The 14,737-nt window shown below is 38.8% G+C and overlaps 1 long non-coding RNA gene across 1 annotated transcript in view; it reads left to right on the top strand.

Moving 5' to 3' along the window:
* Positions 1 to 5,593: 5,593 nt before the first annotated feature.
* The window catches only part of LOC128794525 (uncharacterized), a 54,982-nt gene continuing 45,838 nt past the window's right edge, over positions 5,594 to 14,737 (top strand). Inside the window, exon 1 of the long non-coding RNA XR_008433169.1 lies at positions 5,594 to 5,671. This is a non-coding gene — a long non-coding RNA (uncharacterized LOC128794525). The remainder of the gene's footprint in view (positions 5,672 to 14,737) is intronic.

The raw sequence follows: 14,737 nt of genomic DNA, 5'->3' as shown, positions 1-14,737 counted from the left end.
CAACCTTGGTGTAATTAGCACTCTGCTCTAATCAACTGAGCTAATCTAGAGGGGTAGAATCATGTTGGTTGACCTCCTGGCAATACATGTCAGAATACCACTGGCCTTCATGGTCACAAGGACATACTGTGGGCTCAGGGACACTTGTTATCTACCAGGACTCCCAGGTCCTTCTCTACAGAGCTGTTTTCCAGCAGGCTGGCCCCCAGCCTATACTGGTGCATGGGGTTATTCTTTCCCCTTTGAGACAGGGGAATCCTGTTTGTTGCCAGCAGGTTTGGTGTTGTATAACCAGAACTATGATCAAACCCCCCAGAATTCTGCTGGTAGCTGCAGTCTCTAAGTCAGGTGTTCATCTGCATGATTTTCTTGTTTCTTGCCCCATCATTCCCTTCAACTGGCAGCACAGTAGAGAACACAACTTGTGCTCCTGAAGTCCCTCTTGATTATCTGTAGACTTCTTGTTGGAACCTCATTTCTGCCTGAAAAACCAGTAGTCAATGGGCCATAGCTGCTGGGCAGTTTCTTTGTGATGTTCCTTTCCTGGGCACCAGGGATACTCCTGTCTGTGGATCGGTTCTGACTGGCATATCAGGCTTTCCATTCCTATCAAAAGGGAGTTGCCAGTGACTACTACCCTTTTTTTCCTAATTGAGGAGGTTGTGATATTCTTTGCATATGCCTTTGGGAAGAAGATGGGTGAAAATTTACCTTTTCAAGGGTAGCCCGATGTAGCTCAAGGCATGTGGAATTGCTGGCCTGCCTTTTTTGTTTGCAGCATGGCTTTGGGGATTTATCTTTTCATGTGCTTCTTTTTGTGAGGGGTGGGGAGATGGAGGAAGATGAGAAGTGTTGTCAAATTCAGTCAGCCCTTAACCTAACTAAACTGAACAAATATATATGTGTATACATTTGTATATATCAAATGTATGCATGCATAAAATTATTGTTCCACTTCCATTTGTAGACATTATTGCACTTCCACCACCTCAATATAACTACTGTGGTATTTACCCAAGTACATATATTACTGGGTTTGTTGTTCTTCTTGTCTGAATTCTCTATAAACCTTGTTTCCTGCATGTTTGTTTCTTTGTTCCACCAGTCTACACCTACCCTGGCACTTTGTCTTTTGAAAAAATATATTGGACACCATGTCATTGAACTGTAATCCTGTCCAATCTGTAAGTGTTCTCTTTGTTCTTCTAATGTCCTGGTATCTCGCGGGTTGGTCTGAACAGACTTTGTAGACAGCACATATGCTGCTGTTCAGAGCACGGTGCTCCTTTGATTGCAGCACAGCCAGGTTTGGAATAATTTTCTCTCTTCAAACCAAATATATTAACATTTGAAATTATATTATGCTGTATGACTCACTTAAAAAGATGAGAGAAAAAACCCATAATTAGCTAAATAGTGTGAAACTTGTGTGCAACATCTGTGCCAGTTTTTGGGTTCTTAGTTTAACCCTGATTTGCCAGCCACTGTAGGTATATTGTTTGGCTAATGCCTGATGGTGTGGAGGTGGCTAGGGAAATATATGCCTCCCTGCTCTGTGTCTCAAGAGCATTGTCTCTCCTGTGGATTCTTAAGGAAACATTTGTGCTAGCAAAGATACGTTGGGGTTTTGGTGTGGTTTTTTTTTTTTTTTTTTCATTACTTGGTTGTTAATTTGAAGGTGAACTCCAGTGATGGCCTTGGCAGGGGAAATGGTTTCTTTTGTTTTTCCAGATATACAGCTCTTTTCAACTCTTTTCAAACTCTACATTATCCCAGGTAGTTTTGTTGAGTGATAGTTAAACTACTTTAAAGCTATTTTTACTGTTCAAGGATTGTGATACTGACTCATGTGATATTTTATGCCAGTCATGTCATCTGTAGTCACTAAATTTAATGCACTTCCCAAGATTGTCTGGTGGTGACCTTGTTCCCGAGGTTGTTGCAAGTTCTAGCTAAAATTTGCAGAGTATTTCCAGATCCTGAATTTCAGGGTGGCAGTGAACCATATCAGAGAGATTTGAGAAGAATCTGCATTTCTACAGAGCTTGTGAATCCACAAATGTATTAAACAATACAGACTGAGAAAGATGTGAAGGAACTAAACTAAACCTTTGTTCCCCAGCCAAGGACAGTTTATCGTTTGTATTAGCATGTTTTAGACAATGGATAGTTTGATGTCTGAGGTCATGAATTTTTTAAAGTAGCCATACCATGTCACATTTCTTTTTGATCTGCACTTAAATTTTCATTTACTTCTATATGTTGCTGGCTAAGGGCCACTAATTTCTATCATGAGAAATGGGTGCTGAATTAGATTTGCTTTTTTTACCCAGCTCTGAAAAGATGTGCATTATCAAAGCAGTTGTTTGGCTCAGAATAAGAAAAAAGATAGTTCTGTAGGGAATATGCTTAGCAAAGCAATGCCATAAATAGGTCTTGTGACAGTGTTTGCTGTAATGTCTTGATATGTGTCATCATGAATTATATATTATTTCAGATTTATCACTTCTTCCACTGATAAGGGACATTGCTTCTTTGAGTGAGTTTTCTTCATGGCTTAAAAGATTTACTGATACATTGAAATTCCCTGTATTGGAGATTCAGATGAACTTTGGAAACTTGAGATAAGAACTATAAATCTGCTATGAACTAGGATACCATTTCTCAAAGTGTATATTTATTGACAGATCTTGTACTAGCTTATTCTTCTGCTTCTCATTTGGCTACATCAGAAGAGATTTTCTTTTCAACACTATGAACCAAAAATAATAAATTAAATATGGGTCATATAGTGTGTGTATATGTGTGTATATACATATTTTGGGGTAGAGAGCTTCATTTAATTTAAGCTCTTTATGCAAAGTTGTCTTCACTTGAACATATTTGAAGATTGCTTGGTAGATGGCATAAGGGCAGCAGGAAGGGAAGCCACTATAAAGCTTTTATCAAAAAACCCCAACTCTACTTTTTACATGAAAAGAGACCTAGTATATCCTTGATCTAAAAATCCCCCCTGCTGAAATCTAACCTGCAAGATTTAGCTTGCATGGGAGAAAAAATGGGACATTATTAGTCCATGTGACCTGCCACTGGATTCCCAACGGGACATTGTACCTGAGGGTACTCAGATACATGAGATCCTTGAACAGATTTGTGCAAAGAAATTCTGAAAACTGTGTAAAACTATTTTTCTTTCCCAGAATTAGTGTGAATGTAATCAGTATAAAGCTACTGATAATGAGATACCTGAACTTGATTTTTGAAATCCTAAACTTAAAAAAAGTCTTTAATAAAGATTGGGCTATAGAAAGGAATAAGTGAAGAGTACCTTATTTCAGTAGCTGCTTTTCTCTGATCCCAATTGAGTTACATTTTTTTTTGCCACTTTCTAACTGTTTTTATTTTGTAAAATATTGACACAGAAATTGTTACTGAAATTTTGTAGTAGAATTTCATAACAAGCAGCTTAGTTACAGAATCTGTCTTCTGTTCAGATCTACTTTCATACCATTTTATGGTTCAGCTGAGTTAAAGATAAGACTCATATAATTTCCCCTTGGGACCTATTATATCTAGCAAGAGATTTCTTGGTATCACTTCCCTGCTTTTTATCCAAGGGCAGATTAGGGGCTGTTTTACCCCGTTTTAGTGCCATGAAGTGAATAATAGTTCCACTTGCACCACTGCAGAGGTGCTTTGTATTGCTTTGATTTCATCTGCTCTGTTAGTTCTGGTCACTGAAAAATGTGGCAAAATCAGGTTTTTACTTTGTTTGTGTTGCCAAATAGAAGACAATTTAAGCCTTAAGACATGATCCCAGTATTAAAGCAGTAAGTCTCAGTCTTTTTGCCACTCCCTCTTCTCCAAGCACTGAATCATTTATCAGCTGAAATGGGCATTATGGACAAATCTAGTGAAACTTAGAGTCATGTTGCAAAATGCACATACAGAGCAGAGAGATTTTCAATTACAATTGTGGGATAATTCAGATAAGTCATCTTTGATCCCATTACACAGTGCGGAGGCATGAGCAGAAATCTGTGAGTGATAAGGAATTCTCAAATTTAGCAGCTGATAGTATGGTATGAAGAAAAAGAATGTAGGAATGCTTCACCCACCCGCAGCTTCATCCAGAGCTGAAAATACTGTGCTCAGTTTCTGGCCATTTATCTATGAGACTTAAAAGGACAATCAGTACTGATTAAATATTGAAGCAATCTAAACCAGGATAGCATTGCTTCCTTTGCTTTCTAGTTACTCAAGACCTGACTTTTCAGTAGCAGGAGTAGATCCATTGGCATTTGTGCAAATTGTCCAAGGGAAGCACCTATAGCTCTAAGCTGCTGTTGTTTAGCTTGAGTGCAGGTCTCTGAATGCATCTTGATAAATGTCAGAGGAGCTGCTGCTCATCCAGTTTGGCAAGTGAGCACCTGGGCATCTCCCCAGAGATGTGAGGTTAGTGCTGTGCCTTGGTTCGTGTTCTGGGCTACTGCAGTGCTTGTGAAGTCCAGGGCTGTCTCTTTGTGCAGATCTTCCACAATTTGAGAGGCCTCTGATGCCATAAAGGTTAGTGTCAGATGGATTTTGCTTCTCAACGTGACTTTGCTATTTGCTGAGACTTTCTAACTGCCAAGACTTGGATGGATGGAGGTGTTCTGATTTTATACTTCAGAAGATGTCAGTCTGTAAGGGAGAGACTGAATCTTGGACAGTCGTGATCAAACACCCTCTTTGCTGCTTAGCTGGGGATGGGTGGTAAGCTTAGAATGATAGGTCATGCTGATGCCATCTTTTAGTACAATACCAGCACTTGGATGGTCTCATGCTATTAAATGGTAATAAGTGATAGACAGAATAAAGACGTTTTGATATTTTAGTTTCACTGATCTGACAAAGAAGGAATGGCTAAGCTTGTGTGAGCTTTAGATGACACACTGACTGGCTATTGGTTCAAGAGGAAGTGATTTCTGGCTACAGCAGGTGCCGTAATAGGCGAGCAAAGATGTTTTCTTTCTACAGTTTGTCATAAAGGATGAAAGCACTCAGTGATGTACAGCAATTAATTAGAACAGCGATGAACTCTTCTAGTCTGTTTGTCTGAATATGTGGTGTGTGTTGAAATGGGAGCAAAAGAAAATATCTTTTTTTTTAACCCCCCACCCCCCTTTCTTTGAGGGAGTGGGGAGGGGCTGTGCTTTTTTGTGGAGGGGCTTGTTTAGTTCTGCTGCAGATCTAAACCTAGGTGAATATACAGGGATGTCTTTTGAGATGAACTTGTCCCAGTCATCCCAGCTCAGACTCAGAATAAGTCAAAGCTGGTTTTACTCTTTGTGACAGACTTTTTGACTGTGATTTTTGGCAGGAGACTCATGCAGATGCAGTGGTCTGTCTGCATAGAGCTGCGAACAATATCAGGACCTGTATTTTTTTCATTTTGTCTTCCAATAATTGGAAATAAATCCTCCAGATTGAAAATAGAATGAATTGCTTGTTGCATATGGGGGAAAGTAATAGTAATTATGTAACAATGTAATAGTGTTGTATTTTTATATTTGCTGAGATGAATTTATTCACTTTCTTGCATTACATTTTCAGAGCCACTTTCCAGCTCTGCTCAGCTGGACAAGATCAAGAGAATGGCGTCCAAGTAGGAGTTTTCTTCCCCGATTCTGTAAGTTGTTTTCAGTATTCCTGTTGTGCAGACTGCTGTTTTCCTCCAACACAGCATAGGTGAGTTTAAATTAAGAAAGCTATCAATGAAATTTAAAAGGCAGGATTTGTTATCCTAAATTTTAGTGTTTTGCATTTCTCTGCATCAAGGCTGATTCATCTTTGACTTTGTGGTAGTGTAACTATTGGCTTTACATAATCCAGGTTACCTGCCAGTAATCAGTTTGGTAAGAATCAACAGTGTCTGTTTTTACCCTACTGCAATGCATACATTCACATTTCTAATGTACTAATAGCATTGATGCATTTGTCTGAATCTGGATATATGCAGAGAGATACAGGTGTTGTTTATGGGTGTAAAACACCCACAACTGTTCTAGGCTTAATCTTGTTGCCCAGCAAGGTGAAATTTGCATATGTAGCCCACTGGCATGAGTATGTATTAGGTAGTTTTCTGTGTCCAATACAGAAGGTGTGAATTATTATAGCCACAAGGAACAAGCATTAGTGCTTTATTCAAGTTGGTGCATGACACGCTTTCAGCTATGTAAATCCCTAGTGTGCTGCATGTGGGTGGCAGTTGTCTATTAGTGTCAGATATTTTCATAAGCAGAGTACAAAAAATGTATTTTATTGAATGTTACTTCAGCTTTTGCAGTTGTGAACTGAAACATGTGAACACAAAGGGAGCATGATGCAATCTGATACACAACTGATGTCCTGGCATTTGTGCAGACTGTCCAGGGAGTGCATCTGAAGGATGCTGTAAGGGTCTGCAGGATTTGAGGTAGAGCTGGCTGCCACTTGCCCAGATCAGCATGCAGGCAAACAAGGTGCTCCACACGTCCATCTCTCTGCAGGAGTGCTGTGAATGCTGTTAGTTTCTGGAGTGCTTGTAAAGTTCAGAGTGCCTTCACAGGTAGGTCTCATTAAACTTTAGGAGTCTGCCTCTGTAAAATTTAGGACTAGGGCTAAGTTTGTTGCCTTCTTAAAATGAAGACTTGGAACGCCAGATTTGGCTATTGAAGCAGACGAGGTTCCAGTGGCTCTCCTAGCTCCATAGTTATTTACACAGGATGGAATAATCTGCTGGGTTAGTTTGCAACAGGCAATACAAGAAGAAGGTGCCCCCTGCATTTGTAGATTACTTGTTTTATTTTCTTTCTCTGTGGTGATGGTTGCTAGTGTTATGTAAAGTATCAGTTAATCAGTCACAACCCACAGGAGCCGGGGCAGTTCAAAGCACAGCTACTTTCAAGAGACTCCCTTATGCCTTAAGGGAGTAAACTTTGGCAGACTTTGTAGGTTTACTGTGTCCCTAGTCAAAAAGTTGTGCTGTTTGGCATGCTGATGGGAGTATTATTGAATAAACATAATACAATATTTACACTCTAATTAAAAAAAAAAAAAAAAAGCCAAATACACTGTTCAGAGAAAAAGGCTCTGATAAAAGGAACTGATTTTTTCCCCCTAAGATTTCTTGTTTTGTTATTGGTTTTTTTTTTACTACTAGTATTGCATGGTAATAGGAATATAAACTTGTAAACTATTGGACTCAAAAGGTGAGACTTTCCATGTTTCACTGAGTGCTCTGTAAAATAGAGGCCTTTTAAATATATTCTTTGAATATGGAAGTTATATGCCAAACCCCAAATTCTGTGTGAAACATCATTATATAGACTACTTTCTTCCTCTATAGGGCCAATTTTTGTATTGTTTTAAGCCTCTACTTAAATAATTTCCCAGTTTACTCTTTCTTGAGCTCTTGTTATAAAGGACTATGCTTATAGACCCACCTTAGGATTAAGAATAAGCATCATAAAGCTAAAACCTACAAATTTCCGTAACTTGCAAACTTAAAGTACAGCCATGAGAGGTATTTGAGCCTCTATGAATGTTGATTTGACCTTGGATGAGGATTCATGGACTTATTTACAAGAACAACTTACTTTAATCTTTGCATCATGGAGGTGGAAGTGTCATGTGGTGAGGATTTGAAAGAGGTCTTGTATTTCCTGCAGTGGATCTTTGCTCTCTAAAGACTACAAAGCAAAACCTCTTATTTTGTGCAGAAGATGCTGATTTATGTGCCTGTATTGCTCTCTAAACACTAGACTAAGAAACAGGATGAAGCATCTCTCTGGCAGATACCACGTAGCTGTGGGTCTATGGCAGCCGCGGGGTCCGTGCCCGTGGTGGGGTCCCAGGGCTGTGATTTGGGGCCTTCCGGGGACTCCCACCTGCAGGTGGCAGCATCTTCCTGTTTTATGGGATGTGGTGCCTGTGCCCGGCATCCCAGTGTCATTGGGAAACTGAAAATTTCAAGAGCTTCCCACCCCCTTTTTAAGGTCAACGTTCTGCTTTTCTACGAGTAAATGTGAGGCGGGACTTTTTTGACATCTCTGTCAGACTCGCTTGTTCTTTGTCCATTTGCTTTAAACAAGGCTTTTTCCTTTGGATTTGGGTCAGTTTTTCTCCATGTGTTTTAATTCACCCTGTTGTCAGACTTCCAAAGTCTAAGGTCTGTTTGAAGGTAGAAACAGGACTTGGAGAAGGACTCACTGAAATGTCGTACTGGCAACTTGGCAAGAAAGAGCAATTAGCGTGTATTGAGAAAATGGTGCATCATTTCTACTCCTGTTCAAATACATGTAATGTTTTTGGACCTGAAAAAGCTCCAAGATAGCTGGAAACAAAACAAGTAATGTTTTGACTTTTAACAATGTAATTCTGATTTCCTTAGGATCTTCATTCTCTGAATTTAGGCTGTTAGAAGACAGACATTGTTATCAACTTGAATAATAAATGTGTTGCATTAATATATGAATATTAATAAGAGCAATTAAATAAAAAGAGTCTTAAATTTTTTCCAGCAAGATAAAAAAGCCAACAGAGCAATAGTAAAACAGTGGGATAAATCAGGATAGCAAGAGAATTAGTTCTAGAAAAAAGAGAGAGAGGACAGAGGATTTTTTAAAATCTAACTACATTAATTACTAATAAAATTTGGCTGCTTTTTCACTAAAATATCAAATATGTAGCTTGTCTTGAGGAAGAGTACCTAACACTTGTGCCATTGGGACACACTCTCATAAGAATCATCCTCTAGTAAAGACACAGGGTAATGGCTTCTGTACCCCATTCCTTGGTGTTTAAATCAAAGTCTGGAAGAGGACTGAGTGTACTACAGAGGGGGTGGAAAGATTCTCACATGACTACTCACAATAAGCCAAATCAACCAAGACAGGGATGGAAGCAGGTGTCCAATGTCTCTTGAATTGGCTTTCTGTGCCCAGGGTTTCCCTTTCATGGAGGATTTACAGCTACACAATTAGAGCAGCCTTGCAGTGCATGAAGCACCTAGAGAGGTATTCAATCTACTGTGTTTCTCTACTGGTGGTAGGTAAAGTTACTGTTCCAGAATGACACTGGCAATATTGCTTTGGATAATACTGTGGCTTTATCTGCTGGCTGCTGCCCAGTAACTGCTGCTTATCTCGGCAGCAATATCAGACTGCTTCTTTAGGTTTGTCCATTGCACTGGAAAATGAGGCCCATGTGTGTTCTCTATACCTCTATCAGGGTTTGTATCCTACACACTAAATCTTTTCTCTAAAGGAATGTGAACAGTACCCTTTTCTTGTGCAGAGGATCCATAATACTCTACAGCTTTTCTTCTGTAAGGTGAAACTAAGAAATGTCACAATTTTGGATGCTGATTCATCTTCCTTCATAGTAACATAGGAGATCAAAATACATTGTTCATGCTATGAGGAAGTAGCAGTACATTTATGACAATGACAGATTCAGCCAGCAAAATTCAAGTGCCTTCTAGGAAGCTGAGTGGAGTGCGACAAAACACTGGTTGTGCATAGAAGGCTTTTTTGTCTAATGCAATTCAGTCTAGGCTGTAACAGATTTGGAATTTGGCTTCAGACATGGACTGTAGAATCCTTTGGAGGGTGATTAAAATAGGAGCTCACTCATCATCCATGTGTTTAAAGCCTCTTATTCTAACATCTTCAAACACTACAAAAATGTTTTGCTGTAGTCTTCATGTTCAATTACCATCATCTGCCCTGTTCCACACCTCTTATGCGTATAACTTTGATGTGAATTACTGGAATTATCCTGCATGTGCATGCATCCTTGTTAAAATATGTGGGTCAGTGCTGCTGTCTCCTCTGCTAAACAGCACTGATTCTCGTCTATATCAACTGCCCTTTCTAGAAATTGAAATAATACCCCTGGCTAGTTTTAGGGTTATGCCTAGAAAGTACCTTACGCATGAGGATATATCCTGCCACAAAGAATTGTCATGGAAGTTAACATGATACTATATACAGTTTTTGAGGCCTTATTTAATTCTGTGTTTGCAAGGCATTTTTCTTTTTCTTCATATATGGGTTATTTTTTATCTCTTCTAGAACAGAAAAACAACTAAGTGGTACTCATTTCCCTCTTTGGTGGTGAGGTGAGTGCAAAGGTGCTTGGCAAGATGGAACTCTCCTGTCATATTAGTACAGCTGTAGAAAACTGACTCCTCTAGGCACCTTAATGACTCCCTATTGAAAATGGAGCTGCAGACCCTGGTCTCCTCACAACTGGTGCTTCTGTTCTCCACGAAGATGGCCAATTGTGGGACTCCATGGGGTTAGCTACAGCTTGTCATGATCTCATTCAGGCTAGAAAGCAGTAACAAACAATACCACTGATTAATTCCTAGTTATCTTTAACAGGGATAATCATTATTTGTCTACTAAAATTAGCAAATCTGCTAGGCTTATCTTCAATGTCTCTATCTTGACTCTTCAAAGATCACAGTAGCCTCCAGGAACAGCAATATGTATGCACATAGATAATCCTTGAAGGATGAATGTAGTTATTAGCTGTGGTTATTTGAACATCACTGTTCATGTCTAGTTCCTATATATCACACATAAAATAGAGCAGAAGATGCAATGCCTTGGTGATCAAAACAATAAAGGTTTGGGGAGAATAACACTTCAGTATCCCGCAGTCTTCCTCTCCCAGCCCTTTTCAGTCCCCATCTGTAATTTTTTATTCTCTCAGCATCAGTATTTTATCACAAGGATGCAAAGTAGGAACTAGACCAGACTCCTTGAGGAAATCTAGTCCTTTGCTGCCCTGTGCCACTCAATCATGTAATTCTACTAATGAAGCTATCAAATTCTGTCTTTCCCATCTTGCCAGCTTTAACTTTTCTGCCTCTCTTTTAATGTCTAGAATTCACCTAAACTTCTTTTGCTAATTAAGCATAGAAACAACTCTGCACATCAAAACAAAGAATACACAAACCACATGTTTTAGTGTGAGAGTGCTCAATTTTGATAAGGTCTGTCTTCTGCAAAGTCAAAGGAAAGGGGGAAAGAGCTATTCTTGCTATGATTATTGAAGATGTGATTTCTTTTGCCTTTACACTTAGGTATATACCATGACACTAATTTGTCTATCCAGCTACAGAACTGGTATAATGAAAATCTCCTCTGATCCCTCTCCAATTTGCTGCAGAGGGCAGAATTTGGATGTGGTGACCCATTTCCTGTGAATTGTTTTCTTCCAGAAGGTCAAATCTCAAAATGGTCTTAACTGGAGGGCTTTTCACTGGAAAATCCCAACTCAGCAGTGATACTGTGGACCCTGATGGTTCCATCAATGTTTGACAGGAAGATATGTTTTGTTAATATGGAAAGATTTATGTCTTGTACAATTTGGAGTGTAGTTACTATGAAACCTGTGCTGCAATATTTTGGGATAACTCCCAGGTTGTGACCCCTGGGAGTCAGAAGTTGGAATTATGTTGGATTTTTTGTCAACAACTTTTCCTTAGATGACTTTGCTGAAATGTGAAGCAGAGCCAAGCTGGTACTTAATTAATTCTGCAGAGACTATTCTACTGTAGAATTCTTTTTTTCCAGGTTGTATACAGTTATATGACACATAAATATTAATTTGGAAGTGAGTCTAAAATGATGCTAAACATTTCTTTTTGGTTTTTCTGGCTTCTGTGATTAGTGAAGTTAACACAGCATCTCTTGGGCTTAGGTCCTTCAGAATTCTAATAGAGATTCAAAAATATTTTTCATACCATGCTTTCCCCAAGGTTCTCTTGTACCTGTGACATTAGTCATGAAAGTTGAGGTTTTTCAAAAACTACAAAACTCCCTGAAACAACTGCCCAAAATAAAAACAACTTCCAGATTTTTCAACCCCACTGGCCTTTCATGGAAAGCGGGAACTAGGAAGTGTTTCAGTAGATAATGGACTGTATTGCAGTCTGTGATATGTACATAGTGAATACATACATACCTTGTTATTTTACTATGGAGAGCTGTTGTGATTTCAAGAAGTTGATGCCTTACCTAAATGATAGGATCTCACATTCAAGACTGCATGAGAAAATAGTGAGCAGTGACAGGTGTCTTTATTTTTTCATTCAGCTGACTTTTCTACCATGATCAGAATTACAATAAATTGAAATATTGCTGTTAAGTCAGAGCAGAGTCAAAAGAGAGTGTCACTTTCATTTTTCAGAGGCTTGCTTTTTTAACAGCATTCTATGATGGTAAAAAAATTTGCAGGATCTAAATATTTAAACAGCATTTCACCAAACAAAAGCAGGGGAAGTTATAGTAATAGTTTCTGCATTTTTCATTGCTGTTCTTTTTAGATTGAAAGAGCAGGTCACTTCATGGTATAATGTAAAAGCAAACACTCTCTTTCCTCAATAATAAAATGGGGATAATACTGCAAAGGGTTGTTGTGGTGATTCCTCTTTATAAAATTCTACAGAAATGGTAGGTGTTATTAGCATCCCATGTGATTACAGTGACAGGACGATATGGTAGTTTGTCTGAATTGGTATTAAGTGGTATTGGAAGTCTCTCAAAAAACCTGTTCCTTCTGTTTTTTTCAGACATTAGAGATTTAGAATAGTTTGGATAAACATCTGGACTGAACTGAGCTCTGCCTTTTTTAAAGGACAGATGAAGGAACCTTATATTGTGGTAACCTTCTGCCTGAAGGATCTCCAAGTACTACAGGAATCAATATGCAATTTATATATAGATTATAAAAGCTCTGTCACGGTAGAACACTGTTTGACAAAGCAGTGAAACAAAAAAAAAAGTTATAGTAATCAAAATGGGAAAGCACAATGTTAAAATACTGGAAGAATGTAGTCAGAGAGGAAGTAATCATCAGCTGGGTCCTGGCAGGTCCTGGCAGGAGATTGGGAGGTGTAGCTTCTTTTCCCCACATGACGTACCATGAGAATTGGGGTCTGAGCTCAAAGGCTCAGAAATGCCTTTATGGCTCATGTGAAAAACTGCAGCACCAGGGACAGGCAATCTGCTGGGATGCAGGTTAAATAATGTTTCATATAGAAGAATTGCAACTGCCTGTTTGTCAGCAATAACATCACAAAACCCATGCATTTTAAGCTGTTATATTGTTGACAAAAAAAGTGCTGCTTACCAGACTGTGTGGAGCTCTTGCAGCAGCAATGTCTTTGGAAGAGGCTCCCTTCTTTAACCTTACTCAGCTTGGCTGAGCTGAGATTGCAGTAACTGGCTGGTATCATTTACATGTAAAGAAACAAAAATAGATGTTTTACACAGACACTTCATCCCAAAAAAAAAAAAAAAAAAAAAAAAAAAAAAAAAAAAAAAAAGAAAATGAAAATCCAGCATAGAGAGATGACTAGCTTTTAAGAAACTGCTTTTATTACTTTTGACCTTGTGCATTTGCCTGCTTTTGGCTCTTTATGCTCTATGCATCAGGGAATTGGTGCAGCTCATCTGAACCAGCAAAACTTACTTCTCATCCTGGCTTCCTGCTCTGATAAAGACACTGGTAGGAGCAGTCTTAACCAGACTATTGCTCCTAATTTTCTCGTCTTCTAGCAAACAATGAAGCTTGAGAAATTATGCTCTCTGCTTTTCAGCCATAGAAACCTATTAGTGCTCAACAGTATGGCAGATGACTTGCTGTAAATCTTAACTAAAATAAATGTCCAGGGTTTAATATTTTATAAACAGGGGAGCTGCTCAGAGAGATGGACATGATAGAAGTTCTGTGTCTGTTTGCATGATTTCTATCTAGTTATCATAGCCAGGCTGTCACCAGGCTGTCTGTATCTTAATTCTGCCTGTGCCTGGGGCACATGACTGACTAGTGAGTTACACTGTGCTATGCTGAAATTCCTGCAAATGGCAATTTAGCAATAGCAAATTTGAAGCCGTGAAAGCTAATTGTGCTGAATCAGTCAAAACGTTTCACTGTTTTGCATTTAATATATTTGCTGAGATTAATTATTTAATGGTTCTCTTTCCATCTTCAGAATAATCTGTTTTCAAGTGGTCCTAAACGAGTGTAACACATGTTTTCCTCCCTCTAACTTTTAAATATTTCACCAAGTTTTCCTACCAGTGTGATAATTAAAGAAATTGATAATGTGTCTTTAGAGGAAGGCCAAAGGGCCCTGAAGGGTAGTTTCTTTTCTTTTCAATCACTGCGTAACATTTGATGATAAATAAAGAATTGCTTCTTAAAGTCAGGAGAAGGTTTAATCTAAATGTGCCAGTTGTGCAAGTGCCTATCATCTGGCTCAGGATCTTGTGCTTAGCCCTTCTTAAGACCATGGCCCACTTCCAAAAGTTTGGAGTTATTATTGGTTCCTAAAAACTTTAAGATTTTGTTAGTGAGTAGAAAGGCATCATCAGAGGAGTGGTTAATGAAATTTGGTGGTTAAAGAATGCTCAATAGTCTTAAGTTTGTAAATTAGTCAATTCAAATACAGAAACAGCTCTAGAACTCCAAAGGCAATTCTTAAACCTGCAGTGCTCAATGGAATGAACCTGGGATAATATTCCTATAACTAGCAACCTGAATCTGCATGCCTGACCCACATTTGTGTATGCTTCCTCCAGAGCAGAGATCAGGGATGTTATGTACAACCTGTCTGATAGTTTGAGAAAAAACTTCTGGTGTAACAGAACCATTCTTGTTTCACTTGTGTCAGGGTCAAGCATGAGCCTCAAAGAAG

This window comes from Vidua chalybeata, chromosome 13 (genome assembly GCF_026979565.1).
Source record: "Vidua chalybeata isolate OUT-0048 chromosome 13, bVidCha1 merged haplotype, whole genome shotgun sequence".
In the NCBI taxonomy this organism is placed as follows: Eukaryota; Metazoa; Chordata; class Aves; order Passeriformes; family Viduidae; genus Vidua; species Vidua chalybeata.
This window is presented reverse-complemented; position numbering and strand designations above follow the sequence as displayed.